This window comes from Talpa europaea (genome assembly GCF_964194135.1).
Source record: "Talpa europaea genome assembly, chromosome: 5".
Classification (NCBI taxonomy): Eukaryota; Metazoa; Chordata; class Mammalia; order Eulipotyphla; family Talpidae; genus Talpa; species Talpa europaea.
The window spans coordinates 101,837,255-101,862,787 of NC_140071.1; the positions used below are offsets into that span (position 1 = coordinate 101,837,255).

Below are 25,533 nucleotides of genomic sequence, written 5' to 3' on the forward strand. Positions count from 1 at the left end.
GACAAAACAGGAAGACTACCAACTACTACTGAAATATCTAAGCACTACATATAAAATAAGTATGTCAATAAAATACAATACTTGCAACAAAAAGATTTTTTTTTATTTTTGTGGCATATAAAAGAATGATAACAGGAGAGAATGATAGTAGTTATAGTTTGGTTATGCATTAGAGTAAAAAGGTAAGTTTTTTTCCGTTAAAAACTTTTCAAGAAAACTGAGGCCCTGTCACTATCAAACTGGGAAAGGGACACCTGAATGAGCTTTAGGGGGTGTTCATTGAGTAAATGTGCTTGCACACTGAGCATCAATTAAATGAGGTTTTTGTGGTGGTGTTGATGGTGATGGTAGTTGGATATTGAATTTATTTACTATATTCATGATCATGAATGACACTGTCACTTCAATGGATAAATTTTACTTAGTTTGATTCCATAATTTTTTTTCTAAGAAGCAACAAAGTAAATCTAAATAAGCCAGATAGTATCAGTTAGAATAGCCTTTTTTTTTTTTTCATTTTTAATCTTACGTTTTTTTTCCAGGATATGACATCTTATTCACAGAAAGAAGAGGTAAGCCATCCTGTCAAATAGGTGCTCTCTTAGCTTTCTGGGGCAGTCACAAGGTTACATCCAACCTGTCCAAAACAAATCAACAGAGGTTCTCCTGAGGTACCAAAACAATAGCAACACAAATAACAACACAAATTTAAAAAGCAGAACAAAAGTATATAACACATTCTAAATGTAGTGAGACAGAGTTTATTGAGTGCCCCAAAGCATTCAGTGTGCTGAGCACTGGTGGTACTTCAGATAATGGTGGAAACAGGACTGGTCGACATGGAAGGTTCAAGACAGGAATTCCAACTCACTCTCTGTCTCACATGGCTCTGTCCCACGCTACATCCCAATATTTGTCCAGAGAGAAACCTCCAGACCACCACAATCTCCCATTGCCTGGCAATATTTCAAATACCACTGGAGCATGATTTTCAGGATGGTCTCTTTGCTTTTTGTTCCCTACTCAGAAAAATTCATCTTTCTTTTACTTCTGTGCTCAGCTCATCTACCACTTTACTAATGAAATTGTCCAGAACCAGGGAGTAAGTTTGGGACTTGTCTTCTGAAACAGAAACTGTGGACACAGTTCAAGGTGACAGCATCAGTGAAGTATTCTGAACAGATAATATACTGGAGCTCATTTTCTAGCATGTCATTCATGTGACTAAAAACTGTCTCCTTCTGTGCTTGCGCCTTCTTCTTCTCTCCCTTGGTCTTCTCCAATTCTTTGTTCTTGGCTTAAATGATTGTTTCAAAGTCCTTCTGGCTGTGATTTAGTTCTTCCATCAGAGCATGATGTTCCTGCAGAACTTGAGCCAGCTGTTGTTTCAGGTCTCCTCCAAGATCTTTTTCCCGGTCCTGGAGATGTTGTTCCTCTTCCTGGAAAGGCCTCCCTGGTTCTCCACTCTGGCCTGCTGCTCAACCTGCTGTATACACACTGGTGACTGTAAATCCCGCAGTTCCTGCCCCATTTTCATAATTTTCTTTGTGTTCCTGTTTGGGTCTACTTGTTCACATTCAGAACAGCTAACTGTTTTTCTTGCATCTGTGTTTTCAGCTTTGGGATCCTGTACATGGTCACCTTAAACAGTTCTAAGCTGCTCTGAGATACTGAAGGGTTTGAGGCTTTTCTGCTCTACAACTTTTGTGCAGCCAAAGTAAGTATGAGACCCTCCTCTTCTCATTTGGCTCAAGAGGAGTCAACTTAGGATTCAAATATTCAGAAGGGTGACTAGCCACTTTACCTTTCCCAGGAGTCTTCACTGTTTGACCATGTTTACAAGATACTTTATGTATTTTGGACTTCAAATATATGGGGCCTTCAGCTACAGGACTTTCTAATTCATCCAAATTAAATTTCCTTTTAGTTCTCAAGCCTTTCTTTTCTTTTACTCTCTGGTCATTCTTTGGAACAAGACAGGATACATCCTTTCTCTATCTTCTTGCGTAGCACTATGTTCATACTCTACATTCTTTTTATTTTCCAGGGCCACCCCAAGCTGGATATGGTCTCTCATATGGACAGAAGTTTCCAAGACAGTCTCTGTTCAGCCGAATACCATTCAGACTCTCATTGCCTGTAATTATCCACTGGCCCTCACTATTCTGTTTCAAAACACAGTGGTTTCAGGAAATAATCAGAGGGCAGACTATTTTTTATGTCAGCTGGTATATGACACCAAATCCTTGCCCTGTAGTCACCTAGCGGCTATTCTCCAGCTGTAGCCTCTCAGCGTTTATCCCACCCACCACAAATACCAGCTCCAGGCACAGGCATGGTCCCCAGTGAACGAGGCCCTCATAGCCCATTCCATGCAGGATTGAGATGAGCACAGAGTGAAGAGACCCCAACCTTGGTTCCCACCACCTCCTAGACTCCTCTAGGGCGCCATAGACAGAACTAAACAACAGACAGAAACAATCCAGAATAGCAAATGTTTTACTATTCCTTTTTCATTCTATCAGATTTTACAGGTATATGGTGTGACATCATGAAGAAATGTTATCTGCAGCATTTATATAGAAAATATTTAATTTCTATAAGTACCTTTCAATAAATAATAAATTATGCAAAAATGTAAACCCTGCATTTCTCACGTCTTTTTTGCATCTCGTAGAAGCTGATGAAATAATATTAGACGTAATTCCTATTGCTTTAGGCATTTAGTCTTTTTTTTAAAGATTTATTTATTTATGCATACAAGAACTGGAGTATAGGCCAGAGGTGTGAGGGGTGAGAGGATTCACCAGAGACAGAGTGGGGAACAGAACAGGCACACTGACTAATATACACTACTGAGGGGAGCAGTGGATGAGTCAGGAGAGGTCTAGCTGCTCCCTGGCCTGGGACCAAACTCGTGCCGCAGAGGCTGCGGATAGCTTCATAGGTTGCATCTTAACCCCTTGCAGCACCAGAGAGGCCCTAAGTATTTAGTCTTTATAAAAGATCATATGTCGTTGCTATCTTCAGTCTGTATTTTCAGAATAGTATATTGTACAATTGTAACAATGATTTAGAAAAAGTTGCTTTAGATATATTCATTTTTCCATTTCCTCCTATTAAATGAGATAGTTTGCTTCAAACTAGGGTAGAAGTGGGTAGAGGTTAGAATAAATACAAATATTAACAATGCCTCAATCAGCCTCAATCAATTATCACTGACATGTTTTCATTGAAAGATCACTTGGTTAACCAATAGCACAAAAGATATTTTCAATTAAAGGTGAAATATCTGGTTTAGAGAATAAAGTGAAGATGTGTTTTTGTTTCAGCAACTAAGAAACCAAACACAAAAAAAACCTAAACTTGAATTTAGCAATCAAGTTTAATTCTGTTGTTTCCATAGGGACCTTTGAAAACCCCTATAAACTGTATTAGGCCTTCTGACATTGAGTTGAATAAATTGAGTTAATCTAAAGAGAACAATTTATAATGCTAAGACATGAAAAAAGACAAATATAAAGTATGGTCACCCAACTGTAAGAACCAAGTCACCTACAGCAAAATGATTACCTAAATCTCAAGGGAAATATTAATGATTAAAATGTGGGTGATGGGTCTCAGATTAATAAACTTGTACTTCCACTGAAAAAGAGTCAAGGTTATTACTATTTCTCTAAACAAATTCTAAAGCCCACGCATGGTAACCTTTGACATTTTAACAGAGCATCACCAGGCTTGCACTGATTGCTTCAGTTTACATGCCATTGGTCACAGAACTTTGAACTGGCCATTTTTGTTTGGAAAACTTGTAGATATTGTATCTCTTTAAGTTAAACAAACCCTTGGACATACACACATGCTGTTTAATGAGTTTTGTCCATACAAACAGAAATTTTCACTGGTAAGAAGTTGAGTGGAATAACATACACCAAACCTGGTAGACCCCTGGCTGAAAAAAATATGGATAAATGTCCTATTTCTTTCTTTTACCTAAAGCTTATATAAAACTACATCTCTGCTTGTTCCATTATTTAAGAGAATGATTCTGTATGATTTGTAGTTATGCTTATTTGAAATAAATGTTAAAATATGATATGATAAATATCATGGAAATTCATTCTTTTTGTTATACAGTACATTTTATTCAAATACAGAGGTATCTCAGTGCAAATTTCTGATAGTGTGATTGTATTTTACTATTGCATTTCATAAAAATGCAACATATTTTTATAGGGAAAAATAACTCCTTGATAAGCTAAAGTTACATTTAATTCTATAACAAAGAAAGTTTATGTCATTTAAAGTATTAATTTCCCATAAAAGTAATAATAATATTTAGAATGTTTATAATAGTAAAGGCTTATAATCACTGTAACTTGGAATAAAAATACTAAAGAGAAATAAACCGCCATGTTAAGCTCTGAGATTTTCATTTTTTTTTTTTTTAGTTAGGTTTTAAACATACTTACTTTTGCTTTTTATCAATTTTTCTACTGCTTCAAACTAGGGTAGAAGTGGGTAAAGGTTAGAATAAATACAAATATTAACAATACAGGGCCTCCCCGCTGGCGCAGTGGTTGAGCTCTGGGTTGCGAAGCTGCCCACGGCCTCTGCGGCGCCGGTTCGATCCCCGGCTGTTCCCCGGCCGCCAGAGGAGGGTCCCACATGGCGCGCAGACCTCTCCTGCCGCCCGCTGCTCCCCTCAGCAGTGTCCTTCTGCCTGCTCTGCTCCCCGCTCTGGCTCTGGTGAATTCTCTCACCCTCCCGCGCTTCTGACTGTACCCAGTGCATGTATAAACAAACAAGTAAATAAATAAATAAACAAACAAACAAACAAACCATGCCTCTATTAAAAAAAACAAAACAAATATTAACAATACAAAAATTGACCTATTCCAAATCCTAGAATAACACTTTGAGCAATCTTAGTGACAATTCAGTGAACCACACGTATTGCCTTTTCATTTCCTCTACTTTTAGCTAAATCATGAGCAAAGACATGACGTCAAATTTGAGGTCCAATACATCGCAAGTAGTGTGAGCAGCCCACAAAGTGACAGGGGCAGAAACTCAGCAGGAGGTCCTTCCCCTATACTTCAATCTAACATAATCATTCAGATGCATTTTTTAAAAAAATTATTTATTTATTTATACAAGCACTGGGTACAGTCAGAAGCATGGGAGGGTGAGAGAATTCACCAGAGCCAAAGCGGGGAGCAGAATAGGCAGAAGGACTGAAGTACACTGCTGAGGGGAGCAGCGGGCGGCAGGAGAGGTCTGAGTGCCATGTGGGACCCTCACCTGGTGGCTGGGGATCAAACCAGCGCTGCAGAGGCTGCGGGCAGCTTCACAACCCAACACTCAACCGCTGCACCACCGGGGAGGCCCCCCAGATACATTTTTTAAAGCATTTTAATTTACAAGTCATTGGGTGGAACACATCCTATCCAGTTTATTATGGGAAACTCACTTCCAATATTTTTACACCTAGCCCAGTTCTTACATTTGAGTCACTCCTGCCCAATCTTGGTTGATAGTTGAATTTCTAACCTTTGTGTACCAAACCAAATATTCCATCAGGACAAAGAGAAACTTCAGGAAGACCTTCTTTTATCATGACAATTAAGGATAAATTATTTTAAGATATAGGGATATTTACAATTTTTAATTCATGCAATTAAAATCAAAAGTATAGTCACAGTCAATCAGAAGAGTGACAGGAACCTGGAATTCTGCAAACCATCCCTGCTCTAGCAAAGGAGCCATAGGAGCACAGGAGTCACATACAGTAGCAAAGGCAGGAATCTGTAAGGGTAGACAAATGCTAAAATAGGAAGTTCTAAGACCTTTCCCACCCCTGCAATGCACATTTATCAACATGTAGAGCTCAGTTCTTAACAGGAATTTTTAGCTCATCTTGCAGTGAGAGCTGACCAAAAGAAAAGTATGTCATAGTCATGGTTCCTCATGCACAATTGTCTACAGCTACTCATTTCCTCTTCAGTTCCCTCCAAATGATTGCTATCTGCACTACTGCTCCAAAAATGCATCTCAAGTCAAGTATTCAATCTCAGTAGGAAAATATTTGCTATGTGTTTCATGCATATAAAATAATGCAGTTAATGACATTTGATTCATTTATTTTTACTTGCATGAAATTATGAAATTACATTATCCTAGTTCCCCATTTTCTTCAACCAATCGTTCTTTCTTATTTGCTTGTTTGCTGACCACTCTTCATTTTATCTTCTAACCACAGGCTTCTTTATCTTGTATTCAATCAGTCATAAATCACTTAGATCTTTCTTCTTTTGCTCCATTTTCTCACTATCTCTCATTTCTGTTTATTATAGGAATGTTTTCATGAGAACACATGCTTCAAACTCACTAGACAAGAGAAAGACCAGGAGCCCCTCAATTTGATCCTACTCTCCAATGTGCAGTTGGATAAACCAGGAGTATAACAGTCTTTGTCCTACTCTATCTTCTGGGAATCAGAGGGATGAGCCAAAGGGCTGTTTCCAAGTCCTGAAAAGGACTTTTGAGACATTTTCATGAAGAGTTAAGAGAGAATACCAGAGACACTGGTGAGGGCAAGCATGGAGTCAGTGTTTACTGATTAGTGAAAGAACAAGAAAAGATACCTCTCTGGGCATGAGAGACTCTTCAAAGTTCCAGGCTAGGGGTCTTTATTGGTTTTATAAACAAATCAAGCTTTATTGTCTGAGAAGTCAAGGAGATCAGACTTGACTAAAGTTCACTTGTCCATCTGAGTATGGTTCACTTATTGTTGCTAATTGTGACCACAAATCAGCTGCAACTTGATGATTGTGCAGGGGTCATAACCATCTTACAGGAGAACATTTTATGATGTCCCTACAGCTCCAGTTTGAACTAGTCTGGACTTAGGGCCTGAAACTCTTTTCTTCTGAAACTGTAACTCTTTTCTTCTGCAACAGCCAACTTGATAAGCAGTCAAGGAATGCACAGTTTGGGAAAAATTAGTAATAAAAAAATGGGCCTGTACCCCAGTTCTTGTATGCATGAATAAATAAATCTTAAAAAAAATTGCACTAAAAAAAATGGGCCAAGGAAATTTATGGCAGTAGGTGTCCAGACCCAGAGTCATTGGTTTTCTTTAGCCTTTTATTTACCAATCCAATAAAAACAATAGGCAAAGGAAATCTATCACAGCAGGAGGCTGAGCCTACAGTCATCTTGTTTGTTTGACCTCTTGTCTACCAGCCTGTGGGATTAGCAAAGTTTTGTCTTTGATTCCTATCCTATATTGCCCTTGTCTTTGGACACTTCCTGTATCAAAAGCACAAGCAATCCTTCAAATTACTCTCACAAATATCTTCACAGAATATCATGAATAATTACTGCTTTTCTTTGGCTCAAAAATTTATAATTTGTGATTATACTCCATTGCCTATAAAACAAAATCCAAGCTAATAATATGCTACACCCTGTGCTTGGTACACAAAGAAAGTAACATCTGTTCAGCCTACTAGTGAGAGCCTTTCAAACCTGAATTACTTAACCAATTTACAATAAAAGCTGTGAACTTTTTTAGAGAGTGAAAAGTCAACAGATAGGTGAAATACAAAATGCCGAAGAGATTATTTATCATTTTATCCAATAAATGCTTATCAATAAACTGGAATCGAGGTTTCAATTAGAAGTGTATAAAAGAGATAAGAAAATATTTGGGATAAAATGGTTGGGGATCCAAATATGCCTTATGGATTAGAGGAGTAGATGAAAGGAAAAAGTAAACTTAGTGATGGCATGAGCTAGATGAAGGTAAAAGAAGTAATACCCATAAAGATCTAGTTACCAGGAATGATCCACAAAGACAGCCCAGTGACAGAGGAGAACCTTGGAGTGATAGAATACAATTATTTTTTAGAGAAATGTTAAGGAATAAAACCAATTTACCAAAGGTGAAAAGACAAAAGCAGATAAATAGATGGGGAAATGGAAGAAAATATGTTAAATACACATATTTAACAAGGGTGATGTTTATTGAAATATTTTTCCTTTTTAGCTTCCTTGGATACAATCTCATCGTTCAGTGCCCTGGGGAGGATTAGAACTGTTATAGCAGAAATGGAAAGAGAAATAAACATAAAGATATTATTATAATTTTTTTTAGATTTATTTATTTATGCATAGAAGAACTGGGACACAGGCCAGAGTACTGGAGGTGAGAGGATTCACCAGAGACAGAGTGGGGAACAGAACTGGCAGACTGACTGCTGAAGGGGGCAGCCAGTGAGACAGGAGAGTTCTGCTGCACCATGTGGGCAGCTCCCTAGCCCACCTGGGATCAAATCTGCTCTACAGAGACTGCGGGATAGCTTCACGGTACTGTGCTTAACCCCTTGCACCACCAGGAAGGCCCTCATTATCGTATTTCGAGACAATAATCTTGAGAGATTTTTGTTTAGAGAGAAAGATTTACTCTTTAATCTTGCTTATCCCTACCTATCAAAAGCAAAACTTAAATGGTCTCAACCTTCACTGTTTCTTCTTTTTTTTTTTATTAATAAATTTTATTTTTATATTCCCCATACAATTGCAATCCCCCCATTCTGACCCCAATGCCTCCCCTCCCGCCCCCCACCCCTCAAAAAGTGTCTCTGGTTCATAGTTTTTGTTGATTTTGATTTTCACTTTCTTATAGTTATTCATTTTCCTGGTCCCTTATTTAAGTTTTCTAGATTCCTGCTATGAGTGAGACCATCCGGTATATTTCTTTTTCTTTTTGGCTTATTTCGCTGAGCATGATCCCTTCCAGCGCCATCCATGTTGCTGAAAATTGCATGTGTTTATCTTTTTTGAATGCTGAGTAATATTCCATGGTATATATGTACCACATCTTCTTGATCCAGTCATCTATTTTTGGGCATTTGGGCTGTTTCCAAAGCTTAGCTATTGTAAATAGTGCTGCTATAAACATAGGGGTGCAGGTGTTCTTTGGAATTGATGTTTCTGTGTTCTTTGGGTAAATACCTAGGAGTGGAATTGCTGGATCCTGTGGAAGCTCTATGTTTAGTAGGTCCAGAAATCTCCACACAGCTCTCCATAGTGGTTGGACCAGTTTGCACTCCCACCAACAGTGCAGAAGAGTTCCTTTTTCTCCAATAAATCTGAAGAAGAAGAAATCAAAAAAACCATCCCTTTTATTATTGAAACAAAAAAAATCAAATATTTGGGAATAAATCTAACAAAAGAGGTAAAGGACCTATACAAAGAAAACTATAAAACACTGTTAAAAGAAATAGAAGAAGACACAAAGAAATGGAAAAACATCCCCTGCTCATGGATTGGGAGAATAAACATTATTAAAATGGCCATCCTACCAAAAGCAATATACAGATTCAATGCTATTCCAATCAAAATTTCAATGTCATTCTTCAAAGAAATAGAACAATTATTGATGAAATTCATATGGAATCACAAAAAACCCCGAATAGCCAAAGCTCTCCTGAAAAAAAAAGAAGGGAATGGAGGCATCACACTCCCAGACTTCAAACTCTACTACAAAGCCATAATCATCAAAACTGCATGGTATTGGAACAAGAACAGACATACAGAACAATGGAATCAAATAGAAAATCCAGAAATAAACCCACAGATTTATGGTCAACTAATCTTTGACAAAGGAGCAAAGACTATGCATTGGAGCAAAGAAAGTTTGTTCAATAAATGGTGCTGGGAAAACTGGGTCGCTACATGCAAAAGAATGAAGCTTGACCACTACCTCACACCATATACAAAAATCAACTCAAAATGGATTAAAGAACTAGACATAAGACCTGAAACCATAAAATACATAGAAGGAAATATAGGCGAAACACTACGTGATTTGCATATCAAAGACATCTTTACAGACACATCACCCAAAGCAGTGATAGTGAAGGCAAAGACCAACAGCTGTTTCTTCTTTTTTGAGGGGAGAGGGGCGTTGTTGTCATAGACTCTAGAAACAGAAACCACTGAGTATAAATAAGGAACATACCATTCTACTTAGGAATAAAGTGGAGACCCTTTCCAAAGGAAAAGAAGGCGCAAAGGGAAATTTAACAGGAATGAGTGGCTATTGCCACTCTGAGACCAATTTTTTCCAACAAGGGAAAGAAGAGAGAAACTCAAGCACAATGAGGCAGATCTACTGTTCTCCATGCAAGACTCTTCCAAAGAAGATTCTTCCACAAAGTATCTACCTGGGTAAAAATGAGGAGACCATCCTCCCCCAAAAGCAGAATTTAACACAATTACATTGTCACAGGGAGAGTTCTTCTTATCTGATCTACAGCAGTGTGTCTTGATAATTTATAGAGTTATATTTTACATGAATGAATGAGAGGCATGTGCTCATATGCGTGGCTCATATATATGAAGTTGGGGTAGGAAATCCTATTTTCTAAATTAAACTGGTATTATATCTGAGTATAAACAAATTGATCTTAGGTGCAGAAGGTTGAATTTTGGCATTTTCTTCCATGTGGAGAGTAGACTCTAGAATCTTGTGGAATAGGAGAATTTAATGAAGGAATATTGAAGGAAAAGCTAAAAAGTACTTCAAGGTAGTAGAAATTGGAAACCTAAATAATTGGAAGATATGAGAAACTAAACCTTAACCATTCCTTTTGTTTCGTTCCAAATCAGAAAAAAATGAAATGCTGAACAGTGACCATCATGTTAATCATCATACTTTCCTTCTTGGACTACCTTGTGGTAAGAACATGATGTGGGGCCTCCCTAGTGGCTCAAGGGCTTAAGACACAACCTATGAAGCTGTCCACAGCCACTGCAGCACAAGTTCAATCCCCAGCCAGGGAGCAACCCACAAGGCGCAGCAGACCTCTCCTGACTCGCCCACTGCTCCCATTAGCAATGTATTTCAGTGGGTCTGCCTGTTCTGTTCCCCATTCTGTCTCTGGTGAATCCTCTCAGCCCCACACCTCTAGCCTGTGCCCTGGTTCTTGTACACATAAATAAATAAATAAATCTTTTTTTTTTTTTTTGAAAGAAAGAACATGATGTTCTGGGCAAGTCTCAAGCAGAATGGCCCAAACCTTAGGGGTTAACGGTCCCTTTAGCAATAGTTTATTCATTAAGTCCAATGTCACATGGAAAAGTAATCTAAAACATTCACATCTTATCCAAGAGAACTCGCCCACACATGTTTGTCTATTATGTGATCTACCACCAAAAGTTGCCATTGCAACCAAGAGCATGTTGACTCTAGCCATGAAACACTAACCATGGGGATTAGGTCACATATTACCAAGACAGAGCTCACTCCTACACACACACACACACACACACACACACACACACACACACTACACCTGGGAAAGGCATCCCTTCCTTCCAATATTCTCCCAATATTTTCTCATCACTCTGAACAAAGCACCATATCACCTTTATTTCAAACAGGCCTCTTCTGGCATTTACTTCCAGACAAGCTACACCAACTTCCCATTTTTCCTTGTGTGAGTCTCCTCTCATTTGTATGGAGAGATATTACTCTCCTTTATTTACTTCTAGTTTCTTTTATTACATATCTGTACATAGAACACAAAACCAGTAATTCAAAGGACAATATGCATGTCTATGTTCACTGCAGCACTGTTTGCAATAGCTGAATTACAGAAACAATCTAAGTGTCCAAGGACAGATGAGTGGATAAAGAAGATGTAGTGTGTATATATATATATATATTTCTCTCTATATATATAGATAGATTTTTAAATACCTGATTTTGTAAGGGAAAGTTCAAATGAGAAATAATCAGTATCATTTGCTGTTCTGAAATCACCAGATGAATATGAATTACAGGAATACATGTGTGATCTTACCATTTTATGGGAGTAGTTCCCAATCTTTCATGTATCTAAAATCATCAGTGGAGTAATAAATCTGAGTAAATCATATTCTTCCAACAACATTCCACTTTAGGAATGATATACTCTTGATTTTAAAATGATTTCTCACATATATATACAATAGTATATCAATTCAATGGAATACTATGTCTTGAACAAACAAAAAATTTCTTGTGAATGCATATGAAATGATCTCTAAGAATATTTTTTTTCTCTAAGAATATTTTTAAGGGGAAAAATAAAGTGTATAATAAAATAAGAACAGTATATAATATGCTACCACTTAGGTTAGAAAATAGAGCATGTCAAGAAGGACACATAAATACTGAGTAGCTCATGATACAACATTCTGAATTGATTCAAATAATCTGGCAGGGCATGCAAGAAAATGACAACATTGCTTGAATACTGGGAAAGGAACTGGATGACTACAGAACAGGTATGGATACATTGTGTTTTGTTGTTTTTTTTTAATATGAAAAGGTATTTATTTTTTTATTTAAATTTTATTTTTATATTCCCCATACAATTACACCCCCCTTATTCTGACCCCAATCCCTCCTTTCCCTGCCCCCCACCCCCCATAGAGTGTCTCTGGTTCATAGTTGCTTATTGATTTTGATATTTTCTTTCTCATAGTTATTCTTTTTCCTGGCCCCTTATTTAAGTTTCCTAGATTCCTGCTATGAGTGAGACCATCTGGTATTTTTCTTTTTCTTTCTGGCTTATTTCGCTGAGCTTGATCCTTTCCAGCTCCATCCATGTTGCTGCCAATTGCATGTGTTTATTTTTTTGATTGCTGAGTAATATTCCAGGGTGTATATGTACCACATCTTCTTGATCCAGTCATCTATTTTTGGGCATTTGGGTTGTTTCCAAAGCTTAGCTATTGTAAACAGTGCTGCTATAAACATAGGCATGCAGGTGCTCTTGGAATTGATGTTTCTGTGTCCTTTGGGTAAATACCTAGGAGTGGACTTGCTGGATTATATAGAAGCTCTATGTTTAGTAGGTCGAGAAATCTCCACACAGCTCTCCATAGTGGTTGGACCAGTTTGCACTCCCACCAACAGTGCAGGAGAGTTCCTTTTTCTCCACATCCTCGCCAACATTTGTTGTTGCTAGTTTTTTTAATATGTGCCATTCTCACTGGTGTAAGATGGTATCTCATGGTAGTTTTGATTTACATTTCCCTGATTACAAGTGGTGCTGAACATTTTTTCATATGCCTGTTGGCCATTTGCATTTCCTCTTCAGAGAAGTTTCTTTTTAGCTCTTCTGCCCATTTTTTGACTGGATTATTTTCTTTGTTTTTGTTGAGTCATATCAGCTCTTTGTAGACTTTTGTGATCAGTCCTTTATCATTAGTGTTGTGTGCAAAAATGTTCTCCCAGTTGGTGGGGTTTCTCTTTGTTTTTGTTATTGTCTCTTTTGCTGTGCAAAAGCTCTTTAATTTGATGTAGTCCCAGCTGTTGATCTTTGCCTTCACTATCACTGCTTTGGGTGATGTGTCTGTAAAGATGTCTTGGATGTGCATATCATGTAGTGTTTTCCCTATATTTCCTTCTATGTATTTTATGGTTTCAGGTCTTATGTATAGTTCTTTAATCCATTTTGAGTTGGTTTTTGTGCATGGTGTGAGGTAGTGGTCAAGCTTCATTCTTTTGCATGTAGCGACCCAGTTTTCACAGCACCATTTATTGAACAAACTTTCTTTGCTCCAATGCATATTCTTTGCTCCTTTGTCAAAGATTAGTTGACCATAAATCTGTGGGTTTATTTCTGGATTTTCTATTTGATTCCATTGTTCTGTGTGTCTGTTCTTGTTCCAATACCATGCAGTTTTGATGATTATGGCTTTGTAGTATAGTACATAGAGAACCCAAAAACTCCACAGAAAAATGAATTCAACTAATCAGTCAGTTCAGTAAAGTGGCAGGATACAAAATCAACATGCAAAAGTCAGTAGCCTTCCTATACACAAACAATAAATCTGAAGAAGAAAAAATTTAAAAAACCATCCCTTTTATTATAAAAAAAAATCAAATACTTGGGAATAAATCTAACAAAAGAGGTAAAGGACCTATACAAAGAAAACTATAAAACACTGTTAAAAGAAATAGAAGAAGACACAAAGAAATGGAAAGACATCCCCTGCTTATGGATTGGAAGAATAAACATTATTAAAATGGCCATCCTACCAGAAGCAATATACAGACTCAATGCTATTCCAATAAAAATTTCAATGTCATTCTTCAAAGAAATAGAACAATTATTGATGAAATTCATATGGAATCACCAAAAACCCTGAATAGCCAAAGCTCTCCTGAAAAAAAAAAAGAAGGGAATGGAGCATCACACTCCCAGACTTCAAACTATACTACAAAGTGTTTTGTTTTTTTAATGCTATGTACATTTTAATTTTTTTGAGGTAACATTAGTTTACAACATTGTTTATGATTTATAGGTATAGGATCAACATCTTCAGGTGTTTACAGTATATCACACTGACCGCCCAGAGGCCCAGAGTTTTCTACCATAGTCCACTGGGTCCCCTACATACTTTGCTCTTCCTTCTCTCCCTTCTCCTTTGGTAGCCTCAGTTCTACAATCATATTTCTAGGGTTTGGTACTGTTTTGACTCTATCTGACCCTTTGTTTTGTTTCCCTATATTCCACATACAAGTGACACCATTCAGTATTTGTCTCTCTATTGACTTCTTTTGTTTGGCATAATTCCCTCTAGCTCCATCTATGTTGCTGCAAATGTTCAAAGTTTATCATTTTTGATAGGTGAACAGTATTCCATTGTGTATATTATACCACATCTTCTGATATACTTATCTATATATTTGGGCATTTATGTTGATTCCATAGCTTGTCTATTGCAAATAGTGCTGCAATGGACATGGGAGTTAATGTATCCTTTCAAATTAGTGGGTTTTTTATTCTTTGGTTAGATACCTAGGAGTGGAATTGCTGGGTCATGTGGTAGATCCATTTTTAATCTTTTGAGAAACTCCATACTCTTTCCCATAGGGACTAGACCAATGCACATTCCCACTAACAGTTTAAGAGGGTTCCTTTTTCTCCAATACTTGCCAGCACTTGTTTCTGGTATTGTTGATGTGGGCCATTCTCATATGTGTGCAGTTGTATCTCATTGTGGTTTTGATTTGCACTTCCCTGACACTAGGTGATGAGAAACATTTTTTCATGTTACTGTTGGACATCTGTATGTCTGCTCCACATATATGCCTATTTAGCACTTCTGCCCATTTTTTAAAAAGATTTATTTATTTATGTATACAAGAGATGGGGTACAGGCCAGTGGTGAGGGGGAGGGGTGAGAGGATTCATCAGAGACAGAGTAGGGAACAGAACAGGCAGATCCACCGAAATGCACTGCTGAGAGGAGCAAAGGGCAATTCAAGAGAGGTCTGCTGCGCCATGTTTGTCACCTCCCTGGGCAGGGATAGAACTCGTGCTGCAGTGGCTGGCAGTAGCTTGATAGCACTGTCTTTAACCCCTGAGCCACTAGGGAGGCCCTGTCTAATTTTTGATTGGGTTATTTGTTTTCTTTTTGCTGAGCTGTATGTGTTCTGTGTAGATCCGTTATAAATGAATTTTTTTAAAAATTTCTCCCTCTTCCAGCTCATTGTTTGCAAATAAAAAGGTAAAAAAATTGTGTATTGATTTTGTAACCTACTTTTTTGTTGAACTTATTTATTGTTACAATTAGTTTTTTTTAATTTTTATTGCATTAAAGTTGGTTTATATCATCATTGCCATAATAAAAGTGTATGATCTCCCCTAAAGCATTGTTCCATCATGCTCCCACCACCATGTTTCAATTAGTTTTTCAGTGGAGTCTGTAGGGTTCTCTCTGTATATTGTCATATCATTTGTGAATAATGAATAATAGGTTAACTTCTTCTTTTCCTACTTGTATTTCTTTATATCCTTTTTGCTTAATTATTCTTGCTAGGACTTCCAATGATATGTTGAATAATTGTGGTGAAAGTGGACATACTTGACTTGCCCCAAATCTTAGAGGAAAAATTTTCAGATTTTTTTATCACTGAGAATGATGTGAGCTGTGGGTCGGTCAAATGGCCTTTAGTATATTAAGTATGTGCCATCTAGCCCCATTGTTTGAGGATTCTTTCATAGAATGGAGGTTGAATCTTATCATATGATTTCTCAACATGTATGAATTGATCGTAGGTTTCTTATCTTTCCTTTTATTGACATGGTGAATTACTTTTATTGATTTTCAAATATTGAACCATCCTTCTATCCCAGATATAAATCCTTGATAATGGTGTATATACTATAGTTTAAATAGTATGCATGTGTGTATATATACAGACATACTTATATATACATACATACATATACAGATCTACATATCTGTTTATTATATCCATGATATAAAATATACATATGAAATATATTATATATAATATTAATATATTTTATATAATTATTATATCCAAATTGGAAACTTGGAGACAATAAAAATGTTAATTTATAAATCCAAATTATTTCATCTTAATAATACATTTCTGAAAAATGTTTTCCCATGCATATATTAGAACTTCCTGAATATTTCATTATTTAAGAAGGTTGAAACTTGTTTTTCTAAACTTCAGAGCATAACATATCCAAATACATAAAATTCTATGTGAAAGATTCATTCTGTTCTTTTGTTCTTCCAACTGTGTAGACAATTTCAAACTGATCCTATATAATCTCTTTTACATCAAAGAAAAGATTTAGTCTCAAGTCACTATAGACCTTTAAAACAGCTGAAGTCCTCATCAGTTTGGAAGTATGCACATTAAAATGCCCCAAGCCACTGTCAGGCAGATTACCTGATAGCAGATAGTAAACAATGCATTCAAGAGAGAGCAGATGTCATTTCACACTGGAAAATTAAAGGAAAACAAACTAAGTTTTCATGACTGACTGACCAGTGACATCGATAAGACAAGGAACTCATCCAGGTTCCTTATAGCTTCCTGGTGTTTTATGTGATGGAGGTCACTACTTTGGCTGGCTGGTGATAGGGAAAATGTATCTGTGTCATTTCTTCTCTTTCGTCTTCTTTAGTCATTAATATTTGACCTCTTAAAGATAGAGAAATTTGATCTTCAAATATGTTTCCAATTTTTTTCGTATTTCTACTCCTCCTTTCACTCCCCAAAATATTATACTGGCAAAATGGAAAATATACTTGACTTATAACTGCAAGAATTTTGTGATGGGGATTGTGAGTGAAACAGGAAGATACAAATTATACTTAGAAATGCATTCAATGATTCTCAAGTAAATGTCAAGAAATTTTTAGGTCTATTTGCCTACTAAATACTTTTCTCAAATCATAATAACCACATGTTCAAAGATAAGTAAATTTCCAACAAGTTGCATCATGAGACTATCATAATTTTATAACTTACTATAAATTGGGGATTTCTTACATATTTATCATAAATAATGTAAATAGTTTTTAGAGATTGTTGGTGACTTGGCTATGAAATAAAATCTTTTTATTCCTATTTACTATAGTTACTTTGGGGTTGCTAATTATGTTGTTTTTCCTTTTGTTTTATTTTTAACTATTACCACTTGCTGGATTAATTATCTGTATGTAAAGCCTGAAACCATAATATATAAAGAAGAAAACATTTCATGAAATCGACTTTAGAGATGTCCTAGATTCTTCTTCAATAATAAGGGCAACAAAAACAAAAATAAACAAATGGGTCTACAACAAACTAAAAATTTTCTGCACAGTAAAAGAAATTATCATTAAAATGATATATTACCCAACTGGTTGGGAGAAAATGTTTGTATATCATGCATCCAACAAGTACTAATATACAAGATCTACAAAGAACTCATACAACTCAAAATAAAGAAAACAAATGACCCAATCAAGAAATAGGCAGAAGCTCTAAATAAATCCTTTTCTAGAAGAGACAAAGATGGCCAAAAGACAGATGAAAAAGTGCTCATTATTGCTTATCATCAGGGAAATGCAAATTAAAAGCATAATAAAATGCCACTTTACACTTGTGAGAATGGCCTACATTAAAAAGGCCAGAAACAGGACCTCCCTGGCCATGTAGGGTTGTCTCAGCACTATCATTACTGTGGCCTGAGTTTGATCTCCCACTAGGGAGCTAACCCACATAGCACAGCAGACTTCTCCTGTCTTGCCTGCTGCTCTCTTTAGCAGTGTATTTTAGTAGAACTGCCTGTTCTGTTCCCTATTCTGTCTCTGGTGAATCTTCTCACCCATCCCACTCCACCCTGACACTTCTGACCTACATTCCAGTTCTTATATTCGTAAATAAATAAATCTTTTTTAAAAAGAAAGATTTGGGGGGGGGGGGGAAGGGCCAGAAACAATAAGCATTGAACAAGGTTGTGGAAAAAAAGGAACCCTCACGCATTGCTGGTAAGAATGTAAACTAGGGTCTCCCCTGGTGGTGCAGGCGGTTGAGCGCAGTGCTGTGAAACTGTCCGCAGCCTCTGCAGCACCGGTTCGATCCCGACTGGCCGGCGAGAATCCCACATGGCGCAGCAGACCTCTCCTGTCTTGCCCGCTGCTCCCCTCAGCAGTGTATTTCATCAGTCTACCTGTTCTGTTCCCTGCTTAGTCTCTGGTGAATCCTCTCACCCTCCCACGCATCTGGCCTGTACCCCGGCTCTTGTATAAATAAATAAATAAATCTTAAAAAAAAAAAAAAGAAAAGAATGTAAACTAGTTCAGCCCCAATGGAAAACACTATAGAGATTTTTCAAAAGATTAAAATCTAATCCACCATATGACCCAGCAATCTCACTCCTCATTGTCTGTTTCAAGACTGCAAAACACTAATTTAAAGGGATCTATGCAATCCTATGTTCATTGAAATACTATTTATAATTCAAAGATGGGCCAGCCCTGGCCTGAGTCCACAGGGGAGGGTGATAACATGGCTTTTGTGTAAATTATATAAACCAAATTTTGTATCTTTGCCTTAATACTTGTTTTATTTTGAATGGCTAGCCATCTTGGCCCTTTTGTCCCCCAACTTGAGATATATTAAGGCTTTTGGTGTCCCTGGAAAAAAGTGAGGTGTGGAGGAAATCAAGGTTTACCAGGACACTAATTTGAGACCAATTCAGTAAGTGAACACCTTAAAGGAAAAAAATTCTCTTCTGAGAAATAAATTCTTCTGGACCTTTGTTCAATTTCTCTAAAGACAGACTCTGAGACTAGACCTAGATACAAAGATTTTACCTGGAGGTGATACCTGAAGACAGAGTAAAGCAGTTAGAAAGGCGAGAGGAAGGGAGGGCCGATGAAGGCAATATTGATGGATAGGTACTTCAGTGGACACCTAGTGTTCAATCCTTAGGAGATTAAATGGAACACATTTCATAATTATCCCCAACAATTTGCCTTATTGGATGGAGATTCCCTAGCCCGTCCTCATGAACAGGCATAGCAAGCTACTTAAGGGTATGGTATGTAATAATTATTTAATGAAAGAATAAATGGGATGTGTAATATTTTCTGGAAACACTGAATACAATTAGAATAGAAAATAAATCTGAAGATATTTAAAGCATATTAAAAATATCTTTTTAAAAACCAACGTAGGGCCACCCCGGTGGAGCAGCGGGTTGAGTGTTGCACTGTGAAGCTGTCAGCAGCCTCTGCAGCATGGGTTCAATTCCCGGCTGGCCAGAGAGAATCCCACATGGCAAAGCAGACCTCTCCTGTCTTGCTCACTGCTCCCCTCAGCAGTGTATTTTAGTCATCTGCCTGTTCTGTTCCCCACTCTGTCTCTGGTGAATCCTCTCACTCTCCTGTGCCTCTGACCTGTACCCCAATTCTTGCATAAATAAATAAATCTTTAAAAGATAAATAAAGGGCCTCCTTGGTGGCGCAAGGGGTTAAGCACAGCACTATGAAGCAATTTGCAGCCTCTGCAGCACAAGTTCGATCCCCAGCCAGGGAGAAATTCACATGGCGCAGCAGACCACTCCTGACTCGCGGGCTACTCCCCTCAGCAGTGTACTTTGGTCAATCTGTCTGTTCTGTTCCCCACTCTGTCTCTGGTGAATTCTCTCACCCCCCACACCTCTGGCCTGTACTCCAGCTCTTGTATGCATAAATAAATAAATCTTAAAAAATAAAAAATAAAAACCAAAGTAACATTAGAATGTGCTATTATTTTTCTTTTTTTAATAAAATATATATGTATAATATTATTTCGGGTGTTAATTTTCTATAACAAAAAGACCTCAAAATACAGTGGCAAAAAAACAAACAACCAGTGATTTAAATAAGACCCAACCTTAATTCCCTGTAAAGTAACAACCAGATATTAGCAGTCAGGGACATGATGCCACCTATTTATGGACTCCAGGTACTTATTCCACCTCCAGGCTCTTCAACTAATGGGAAGAGAGAAAAGATCTAAGTAGGCTGTTTCCTGTTTAAGACCTACATAAGAAGGTACTCATCATCTTTTACCAGATGTAAAAGGATGGCCAGAATGTAGCCACATGGACAAACCCAGTTCCAGGGCAGTCTGGAGATGGAGTCATTAGTTAGAGATGCCCAGCTAACCTAGGAAGTCTACTGGTAAAAGGAGAAGGGAGAGTGGGTATTGGTGAGCAACTGACAGGTCTCTCCCGCAGAAAAATAAACATCCATGTGAACAGAGTTACCTATGGAAAAATATTCTGCTGGAATGGAATCCCAGGAGCTACATTAGAGGCTAGCTTGTTTGATGAACTAGTTTTGCAAGGTTTGGAATAATTACTATATATATATATATATATATATATATATATATCTTACTGTAGAGGTGTTAAAAAAATTTATTCTCACTGCATTCAGATGTACAATCAAAATAGTTTTTCTGTTTTCCATAGTGGTCATGAGCCCTTTCCCCACTAGTAGGGAAAGGGATAAATTTTTAATTTGTATATTATAGTGTCAGTATTAGTACACTTAGGCTGCCATAACAAAATACACTTGATGGCTTAAAGAAAAAATCTATTTTCTCACTGTTCTACAGGCTCGAAGTCCTAGATCAGAGTTTCAGCATGGTCAGGTTCTGGTGAGAACTTCTTTCTGGTTACAAATAGTCACCTATTCTTTGTGTTCTCAAATAGGGGAAGGGAGGGGGTGGGAGGGGGTAGGGGATGAGAGAGAGAGAGAGAGACAGACAGAGACAGAGAGACAGACAGAGACAGACAGAGAGAGAGAGAGAGTCTACAATGCAGCACTTTTCCACTTTTAATTCTTTTAATTAAAAAATATGTAGAATCTAAGGACTTTCTTCAGGTAATTTTCTAATTTCTTTGTTTTTTATTTCATCTGATGTCTTGCTAAATTACAAATTATTTCCAATGTTTACTCACTTATGCAATATATACCAATTAGCTCCATATGGAGTCTTACAACAAAGTTAAAGCAATCTTGTCTTTATTAAACATACTCCATAAAATATTTCAGAGATAAATGATGCCAGCATATTTTGACAAGGAGACCAAACACTTTAGAAAACTTGCATCTCTTATTTATTCTCTGGTGTGTGTGGGTATGCGCCATAACACTATTAAGTGGTGAACAATTCTGTTAAGTAAACAACGGGGATTGAATAGGGAGTTAGGGAAAGTGGACTCTAATCTCTGTTCTGTGTTCTGCTCTAAATTATTCTCCAATTTGATGAATTTTCTAACTTATCTGTGCCTCAATCATCAGCTATAAAACCTGAAGATTATCAACCTCTCTGACAACATAGTGCTGTTAAGCAGGCAAAGTTAGAATATATTAATGTTATTTTAACATTATTGGTTATGAATCACAATCCAAAAACAACTTAATGATACTTGTGGATCTGATTAGCAACAATATTAAACAGGTTTAATTCAATTCTACAAACTTAATGGAAATCAGAGTTTGAGAGAAGACAAGTTTAGCAACAAATGATAAAAAATAAATTGGAAAATAACAGTAGTTTTTAAAAGCATAGAATTTTTCAGAAACAATAGTTTCAATTAACAACAACAACTATATATTTACCTACACACACACACACACACACACACACACACACATTAGTAAATTATGTTTACCCAGATATCTCTTCATTCCTAAGGAATTGCAAAATAATTTTGTAAAATCCATGTATTCATATAAGTAATCTTTTGCAAAAATGATAATAGTGCTTCAAAGTTTTTCTTTAGAAAAACAGAGTATTATAAAAGAAAGTCAGACGTGGTTGCTATTGTAGCTAGATTGAGAATTAATGTTTTTGGAACCTAAGCAAGCATCTAGGATACTGCTGTCATTCTGTTACTAAGACACACTCCTAATGGTGGTTAAAGTTGGTGTGCTCAGCCATCTCTTTTTCAGCGATACATGTGCTTGGAAACTTTTGGTCTCTAACTGCTAGTTCTGTTTGCAAAGATCTTTGGACTGTTTTAGGTGTAACATCATATTTATGGAATTGAGCTAATTATATAGCTCTTTGATTGCCACTTAGGACATAGGTTGATTGCCACATAGCTCTTTGATTGCCACATAGGTTGTGCAAAGAAAGCTACCCAGTTCTAAGTATGGAGTAATGGTCTCACAGATTTGTTGCTTCCTCTTGCACCAAATTATTTAAATAAGTGATACATTTCAAGTGTATATAAATTATAAGAATGTAAAAAATTACAAGTAAAGAAATTCACACAAAATAGAAAATAACACTAAATTTTTTTCTTTGTGACTTTTAAGAATTAAAAAATCTCTCAAGGTGAATACAACCATATATTTATGATATTAAAATAACTTCTTTTCTAATCTTAAGTACCATACAAAGAATTTTAAAGTGAAGATTCTATGCATCCAAAGAGAGTGTTTTGCATTGCCTCTTTGCACCATTAAGCAACTCACATTATTTTGTCAGTGAGCCAATATTTCAGCCACCTCTGACTTTCTTGGTGTTTATTCAAATATTTGCCTTTTTTCACGTAATGTTCACTCCATGGCCATGGTAGTTTTAAAACATTAAGTTCTTCTACCTTTGGACTTTGGGGCACTAATAGATGATAGGCATTTCTACAGTGTTTTATATGAGAGGGAAAATATTCCATAGTGGTTGGACATGTGCTCATATTTCTGAGATGACACAGTAAGGCTAGTTCTGGGAATATTTAAAGGAGCCAAAATTAATTGAATTAATTGCTAATACTAGGAGGAAAGGCCATTGCTAGAACAAAGTTGACATGAACAGCTAGCTAATACGAAGGAGCAGGAGCGAGCAAAAAAAGGAAAATATCAAAAATAAACCATTCATCATGATAGTGAAAGCATTTGATATTTGTATACAATTGTGTGCAATCTTTTTGAAGGTAATGTGGCACTATGTATCAAGAAATATAAAAATACACCATTTCACATGGTAACTCAGACTTTGTAGATTATCAGAGATGTGCCTAAAAATTTATGTTCATTGTGGAATATGACAGTATTAAAATTTAACTACTTGCATAAATATGCCTCATGGGGATAGGATATTCTTTTTCACCCTAAATCCTTGAGTGGTTGCACGAGTAAATTAGAACTGTCCAAAGCTTTTAATTCAGCTCCCAACTGAGCAATTTTAAAAACACTAAAATCCTTCCCCCAAAATCCATGAAATAAAGTAAGATAACAACAGTCATTTCAAATACAGTATGATAAAAATAATTCTAGAGATTGATCCAACAACTTGTGAAATACAGACTGCTGGTAATTATTTGAAGTAACTTGATAAGATATAAATAAAAATTAAAAACCATCAAGGAAATGAAATAGCAACCTACAAAAAGGGAGGAGATATTTACAAATTATCTGAAAAGGGGTTAGTATTCAAAATATATAAAGAATTCTTGCAACTTAATATTTTTTGAAAAGTCAAGTTTAAAGGGGGAACTCCCTGGTGGTCTAGGGGTTAAGTCTCAGTGCTATCATTGCTGTGGCCTTAGTGGTCTCAGTTCAAATCCTGGCCAGGAAGCTAACCCATATATGGCACAACAGACCTCTCCTGTCTTTTATTATTATTATTATTATTATTATTATTATTATTATTTTATATATTTTTACATCATTTTTCACTTTTGCACAATGTATGCATTTTCTTTTCTTTTTTTTTAAAGATTTATTTATTTATTTATATAAGCACTGGGTACAGTCAGAAGCGTGGGAGGGTGAGAGAATTCACCAGAGCCAGAGCAGGGAACAGAACAGGCAGAAGGACCGAAGTACACTGCTGAGGGGAGCAGCGGGCAGCAGGAGAGATCTGCATGCCATGTGGGACCCTGAACCGGCAGCCGGGGATCGAACCGGTGCTGCAGAGGCTGCAGGCAGCTTCGCAACCCGCGCTCAACCACTGTGCCACGGGGGAGGCCTAGACCTCTCCTGTCTTGCCTGGCCTGAGTTCAATCCCTGGCCAAGGAGCTAACCCATATGGCACAACAGACCTCTCCTGTCTTGCCTGCTATTCCCCTCAGCAGTATATTTCAGTAGATCTGCCTGTTCTGCTCCCCGTTTTGTCTCTGGTGAATCTTCTCACACACACAACCCCACACATCTCTGGCCTACACCCCAGTTATTGTATACCTAAATAAATAAACATAAATAGTTTTAAAAATACAATTTATAAATATGGAACCAGGAACATACTAATTAAAATAAAGAAAAAATCAAAATCAACAAGCAACTATAAACCAGAGACACACTACGGGGGTGGGGGGATAGAAGAGTAGGGTCAAAATAAGGGTGGTGGGAATTATGTGGGGAATATAACCAAAATGAAATGCATACATTGTGAAAAAATGAAAAATGATGTAAGAATTATATAAAATAGGGCCTCCCCGGTGGCGCAGCGGTAGAGCGCTGGGTTGCGAAGCTGCCCGCGGCCACTGCGGCGCCGGTTCAATCCCCGGCTGCTCCCCGGCCACCGGAGGAGGGTCCCACATGGCGCGCAGACCTCTCCTGCAGCCCGCTGCTCCCCTCAGCAGTGTACTTCGGTCCTTCTGCCTGCTCTGCTCCCCGCTCTGGCTCTGGTGAATTCTCTCACCCTCCCGCGCTTCTGACTGTACCCAGTGCATGTGTAAACAAAAAACAAACAAACAAGCAAAACAAATAAAGAAAAAAACATGCCTCTATAAAAAAAAAAGAATTATATAAAATAAAATATATTAAAATAAAATACAATTTAAAAATTCATAGTAGATATGGGTTTTTCTTTGGTTTTTCCAACAAAGACCTATAAATGGCCAACATGTACATGAAAATGTGCTCCACATCACAAATGCAAATCAAAACTGCAATGATATGTCACTTTACACCTTTTAGGATGTCTAATATCAAAAACACGAGAAATAGCAAGTGTTGGCAAGAAGGTAGAGAAAAGGGAACCCTATATGTAGTAATAAAAATTGGTATAGCTGCTATGGAAAACAGGATAGTTTCCTCAAAAAATTAAGAAGACACAAAGAAATGGGAAGACATCCCCAGCTCATGCATTGGAAGAATTAACATTATCAAAATGGCCATCCTACCAAAAGCAATATACAGATTCAA

The 25,533-nt window shown here is 37.0% G+C and overlaps 1 pseudogene across 1 annotated transcript in view; it reads right to left on the reverse strand.

Moving 5' to 3' along the window:
* Positions 1-1,033: 1,033 nt before the first annotated feature.
* Positions 1,034-25,533, reverse strand: part of LOC311170592 (E3 ubiquitin-protein ligase RNF8-like) — a 63,644-nt pseudogene continuing 39,144 nt past the window's right edge. Inside the window, exon 2 of the transcript in view lies at positions 1,034-1,964. The product of the transcript in view is annotated as an E3 ubiquitin-protein ligase RNF8-like (transcript). The remainder of the gene's footprint in view (positions 1,965-25,533) is intronic.